The sequence below is a fragment of the Chrysochloris asiatica genome, unplaced genomic scaffold (genome assembly GCF_000296735.1).
Source record: "Chrysochloris asiatica unplaced genomic scaffold, ChrAsi1.0 scaffold00056, whole genome shotgun sequence".
NCBI lineage: Eukaryota > Metazoa > Chordata > Mammalia > Afrosoricida > Chrysochloridae > Chrysochloris > Chrysochloris asiatica.
Genome location: NW_006408574.1, coordinates 13612367 through 13619187, shown reverse-complemented (window position 1 = coordinate 13619187; position 6821 = coordinate 13612367). Strand labels below are relative to the sequence as shown.

At 40.2% G+C, this 6821-nt stretch overlaps 1 pseudogene; it reads right to left on the bottom strand.

Annotated features, from left to right (window-relative positions):
- Positions 1–4897, bottom strand: part of LOC102818769 — a 6331-nt pseudogene extending 1434 nt beyond the window's left edge.
- Between the last annotated feature and the right edge of the window lie 1924 nt (positions 4898–6821).

Here is a 6821-nt window from a genome sequence, read left to right as displayed (position 1 = left end):
TATATTCTATTCAATTTCCCTCCATTTAAGACCCTCTATTTTATCTTGTAATCTACCTGACCTTCTCACCACCTGGATCTCTGTTCCTATGTGTTTACCTTCTTTCATATTGTAATACTTTTGATCATAGACTGACCTTCCAGATCCTCTGAATTTGTTCTTAAAGTTTTGTTCTTTCTTGACTCTTCCATTTGTCATCGAGTTCCGGGTCGTGCTGCCATGTATGTCAGTCTCTGGTTGTTGTCTGTTCTTGTTGGTTCTCAGTCCACAGAACTTCTTTTAGGATACTTAAAGTGCAGGGTTGGCTTTAGCAAAATCCCTTAGCTTCAGTTGATCCTGGAATGTTTTGATTACATCTTTGTATGTGATTGACAGCTTTGCTGGATAGAGGATTCTTGGGTGGCAGTTTTTTTTCTTTCAGAGCTTTATATATGTCTCCCCATTGCCTTCTTGCCTGCATGGTTTCTGCTGACAGATCTGAGCTTAATCTGACTTGCTTGTCTTTGTATGTAACATTTCTTTTGTCCCTAGCTGTTTTCAGGATTCTCTCCTTATCTTTGATTTTGAAGAGCTTTATTATTATATGTCTTGGTGATTTTCTTTTAGGGTCTGTCCTTCCTGGGGTTCGTTGAGTTTCTTGAATGTTTATCTTGTCACTTTTCAGGATGTTAGGGAAATTTCCTTCCAGCAGTTCTTCATCTATTTCCTCTGTGTTCTTGTGTGAGTCTTCCTGTTCAAAATGCAGATAATTCTTTAGTTATTTCTCTTCATATTATCTAACATGAATCTTAGACCTTCTTCAGATTTTTTATCCTTTTTTTCTGCTTGCATTTCTATCTTTGTAGTATTGAGAAATTTGTCTTCCAGCTCACTGGTTCTGGCTTCCATCTCTTCAGTTCTATTCCTTTGCCCTTTCAGTGTATTGTCCATTTCTGATATTCTGTTATTAATCATTTTGACCTCTTTATGTAGGTTTTGAATTGTTTCCAATGCTGTATATGTCTTATTTGATTGTTCCTATAGCACTTTCCTGATTTCTACCTTATTTTTCTCAACTCCTCTGTAAAGTGTTTTGATACATTTCATGATCATTTTTCTGAATTCCTTCTCAGGCATTTCCAAAGCCTGCCCTCCTTCCAATATGGAGTCAAGGTCTACCTCCAGCTCATTTGTCTCAGTTACTTAATTTTGTTTCTGTGCATGTTCAGAGATGGTTATCTGCTTCTTAGGCATAATCAGTAGTTGGCTATGACCTTAATAGCTTGACTATATGATTGCAATTGCTGTTTCTTCTTGTCTAATGTAAGGAGAGAAAGAGCCGCCTAGAGGTAAAGAGGGGACCAAAAATAAAGCAGCAACAGAAAAACATACAGATTGGATACTGTGATCTAAAATTGGGAAAAGAGAGAAGAGAGAAAAAAGAAAAATCTGCAGCTAAATATGAATATGACTTTAATGTCCCTCTCACAGCTTCTTGCCTTCAACGCCATCTGAGAAATTTCAATATGCCACTGTTGGTCATTATGAAATAACTCAGGATTTAATTTTTGGCCTGTTTCCTTTTTAGTCTTTCTGTTTCCAGCTCCAAAACCCCTGTTCAGGCCTTTTTCCTAGTGATAAACAGTACAGGGCTGGCTGTGGCTGTTTTGGGCTGCCATTTGCTTTTAAGTGGAAACTGTCCTTTTAAATTCTGCTGAACAGATCTGTGTGCATGTGTAATAGAACCCTCTGGGTGAGGTGGGGGTGTCCACTCACTCAGGCATCCCCTCTTGTCACCAGAATAGAGGCACACAGACAGGGAGGGACCAATGAACAGATGCAAAAAAAATGAGAATGTTCACACCCTTATCTCTGTGGGTTGGACTTCAGGCATTCTGGCGGCTCTGATCCTTCTCCCACTCCATTTTGCTGGAGACGGCTGCTTTCCCCATAGGGTTTTCAATGACTGAGTTTTCAGATATAAATCTCCAGACCTCTCTCACATAAACCTCTAATGGATTCCACCCTCCAGCCTTTCAGTTAGCAGACAAGCCGACTAACCATTTGTACCATCTTGTTAAGTACTGTCGAGTCAGTTTCAATTCACGTTGACCTGGTATAGGGCACTCAAAGAGTGGCCGGTGAATTTGAACCAACTAGATTGTGGGTCAAAGTGACCTTGTGGTTTTGTACTTATTCTACGGTGCCACACCAGAACTCCTGGGACTCCGATTAATCATCAAGAAATGCAAATCAAAACCACAGTGAGACACTAATTCATCTCATAGCTTTCTTAATGACCTCTTATGCATACAAGAGCTGGACAAAGACTATAGAAGACTAAAGAACAATTGGTGCATTTGAGTTATGGTATTGTCGAAGAATACTGAATATACCATGACACTTAACAACAACAACAATGTACAAGATGGTGCCCTCCTGTGGTGCTGTAGGGTCAACAATAATAGACTGTTAATCACAGGTTGGTGGTTCAAACCCACCAGCTGCTCCTTGTAAACCGTAGACAGAGACTCTATGAGTCAAAATTGAACTGACAGTACCGAACGACATATACAAGATGGAGAGTGTGATAGTTTCATAGGATAAGCACTGGACTGCAAACCACAAGGTTAATGGTTCTAATCCACCAGACACTCTAGGTGAGAACGATGAGGCTTCCTAATTCCATGAAGATTTACAGCCTTGGAGATCCTATGCAGAATTGATATAAACTGGAACGTACTTACCAGCAGTTAACAACAAAAACATTAGCAAGATAATTCAAGAATACTTCATTGTGCTCATGAGAAATCTGTACACAGACCAAGAAGCAGTGGTTCAAACAGAAAGGGGACATACTAAATTGTTTTAAATCAAACATGGTATGTGGTAAGGTTGTATCCTTTCACCTAACTGTACACATTCAATCTGTACACTGACCAAGAAATCAAATGACACATTTCTTTAGGCAAAATGCTACAAAAGATAGACCTCTTTAAAGTGTTAAAAGGCAAAAAGGACTAGGTGTGCCTGACTCAAACCATGCCATTTTTAATAATCTCTTTTGCATGTGAAAGTTGGACAATTAGTAAAAAAGACTGTTGAAGAAGAATATTAAAAGTACCAGGGACTTCCAAATCTTTCTTGGAAAAAATACAGCCAGTAGACTCTTTAGATGCAAAGATGACCAGATATCAGAAGGGACCATTTCCTGGAGAAGGACATCATGCTTGATAAAGTGAAGGGTCAGTGAAAAAGAGGAAGGCCCTCAAGAAGATGGTTTGACACCATGCCAGCAACAACAGGCTCAAACATAACAACAGTTGTGAGGATGAAGCAGGGTGAGACAGCGGTTCCTTTGGCTGTGCAGAAGACTGCTATGAGTCACAAAGAACGCAACAGCACCTAAAGAACAGCAGCGTGTGTCAGATGGAAGACGTGTCCTGGTGGCACAGGATCCACTCTAAGACTATTAAGGCATTCTGGAACTATATCTTGGACTACTAGAATTCTCTTATGTGTCAGCTTCTGAAATCTAATAAGCCAGTCACTGATAAAATATATTCTAATTTTTAGCACTAATTTCTGATTCCTCTGAGGGTGCTTAAGGTTCTTATTTTTTTCTGTTAAATGATGGAGCAATGGTGTTGCCCTTTTCCCATTCTATGTTTCCCATCAGCTAATCTAAAAGCATAATGTGGGATCATTTAGCACACAGTGATGGGATGTCTTGTAAAAGTGCCTCTATCTTTTCCTTATTGGTAGATCAATAGATTAACATATTGATAGACAGAGAGACAGATAAACAAATAGATAAAATCTTCCTATCCTTTTTGGATCATGGCCCAGACAAGTCTCTGTGCAAGCCAGGGAGCTCAGAGGACAAAGGTTCTGGATGAATCACAAATTCTTTTGTATCTGCTCATAATGAGAACTGGCAGTTACAATCTTTTGTTCATCACTGAAATAATTATTGGTGACATTTTCAAATGTTCTAATTTTGTGGAAAGAACACACATCAAAGGATCTGCCAAGACCATCAGAGTCCAGCATGAAGATATCTGACTCCCAACTGGTGGTCAATGAACACTTGACCTGTTTGGTTCTTCCATTTCTTTAGGTGTTTTCTCCACATGCGGTTGCAGCAGTGACATTCAGCTTGAGACTGACATCTTCCAAACACATGCAGTCCTTTGTGAACACAGACCCAAAGGACAGACTTCAGGATGGATTAGAATCCATTTGTGGCTCTTTTCTTTTCCCCCTGATTTTGCATTGAGACATGTAGAAAGGGGCTCAGGGGGTCAACGATTTGAGCATAAGTTCATTGAAAAGTTTTATGCCTTTAAAAAAAACCAGGAGGAAGACTAATATGTGTGAAGAAGAGAATGTGAAAGTCCCTTGGGTTACGGATGGCAATAGAACCAGTGCTGCAAATGAGCCCTGAAATCTAAATTGGTTTAGAAATAGAAGAAACAGCAGTATTCAGTGCCATTTTACAATAAGTGCCACCACTTAGAGCTCTAGTTGGGCTTTTTATGTATTTATGTGAGTACATTGGGTGTCCATCTGGATCTTTTAATCTACCCGGTTATATGCTTGGGCGTGTTCTCTGCATAATATCTTCCCAGGCCTCTGGAAATGCATGAACAAACACTGACTTGAGGGGAAAAAAAAGGAATTTTTGCTGATTAGAGAACTAAGGAAGAATGGTAAACTCAGAAAGGGTTCTTTGTGCCTGCCCTGGGAGGACTGATTGGACACTTTGGGAGCAAGTGGGTCTTTACCTGGTGTTGGAGATTACCTGTGGAATGCCCACTAAAGGAATCACAAAACCATGGATGGTCAAGTGCCCTTGCTCAAGTGGGAAGATTTGCAATACCTTAGGGACCAGCGTGTTCAGATGTGGATGCCACATTCTCACCAGTTTAGTACAGGTCAGGGGAAGGCATCCAAATTAGAAAGTTACCACTTAACAGCACTTAAGAGGATTTCAGAGAACTATCTGCCGAGAGAAACAAAGCAGCTTCCAGTGATATTTCCATTTTTAGTTCATCCAAGAAACTTCTAGGGATGCGTTTCCTACTACCAGAAACTGCATAAATGACTGAGAAGATGGAGTCTGGAGCGAGTTGACTTGGGTTCATTTCCTGCTTCTGCTGCAAACTAGATATGAAACTTTCAACCTAGATGATGGTGAACTAATTCAGAAAAGGTTACTGAGAAAGGTGGTACATCTTGAAGAATGGAGCCAATATCACTGAACGGTTACGTGCCATCTAGTCTGTTCCAACTCATAGGACCCTGCATAGAGTTTAAACTGCTGACCTTGTGGTTAGAGCAGTTAACAGTCCAGTGCTTATTCTACAGTGCCACACCGGCTCTTAGATACACTGTGGTAGGGGTGGTGTGCCGTGGAGTTGGTTCCGATTGAGAGCGACCCTGTACAGGGTTTCCAAGGCTGTAAATCTTTATGGAAGCAGAAAGCCTCATCTTTCTTCTGTGGAACAGCTGGTAGTTTCGAACTGCTGACCTTGAGATTAGAAGCCTGACTCGCAACCACTATGCTACCAGAGCTCTTTAGATACTGTTGACCTCATCTGTAATAGTGAAATCTACCTGGAAGCGAAGACTTTACTTTCAAGAGTTAACCATCAACACAGCTTCATCTTTTGAAAGAAATGAACAAGTATGATTTGTTCTTTCATTCCAAATTTCTGTTTATGCTTTTTCCTGATATTGACACCTTCCATGAATGGCCTGTTTTCTTTTAATAAGGCGTATCCATGGACAACTTTTAACTACCTGCTGTGAAGGTAGGCTTTCCATCTGTCATATCCATCTTTCAACCCTAAGACTGAGCACAGCTTGTACAAGGATCAAGTTCAAAAATGTTTTGGATTGAAAATCAAATTTCTGTGAATTAAACTGTACCCCTCTGGTAGCATAGTGGTTACGAAACAGGCTGCTAACCTCAGGGTGAGCAGTTCAAAGCTACCAGCTGTTCTGCAGGAGAAAGATGAGGCTTTCTGCTCCCGTAAAGATTTACAGCCTCGGAAACACTTTACAAGGTCGCTATGAGTCAGATTCGACTGTGTGACACATAACAACAACAATAACAACTCCCCAAACTATGTGTTGGGATCCTAACTATACCTATGGATGAAATTCTGTTTAGAAATAAGGCTGGTGGGTTCTAAATCTGATGATTTCTGAATTATAAAGAGAGCAGAATAGGTATAGAGCTATGAAGACGAAGAGGAAGACAGATGACACGTAAGGATTCTCTACAACCCAACAAACCAAGGAATGCCCAGGGCTACCAACAAGGAAGCAATCAACATTGATGAGATCCTGATTTGGAATTTCAGCCTCCAGGACGGTGAGAAAATACATTTCTATTCTTAAAACACAAATACCTACTGTGGTATTTGTGTTACAGCAACACAAGCTAACTAAGGCACCCTATTTATCCATTCACATGCAACATACCACATACAAAACACACACATCACACATGACACATGTCCTCAGCTGGCTCTCCATCTATCCATTGGTCTCAGATACAACACTTACCTATGCCTCAAAACTCAAAAATATCTCTTCCAAATGTCTTTCCTCACTTCTCCACCTAAATGCGCTATAACCTTGGATTCCTGTAGGCTTTTACTGAGTCACGCTTACTTCACTTACAATATTCCACCTTTTATATAATTGTCCATGGAAATGGACCTTTCCCATAATGAGCCTAGAAGGTTAGATAACTGCTTGATTTCCTGCACTGTAGCTACCAATCAAAAGACATGTATTCAGAGACTGTGCAAATGAATATCTTTCTATAT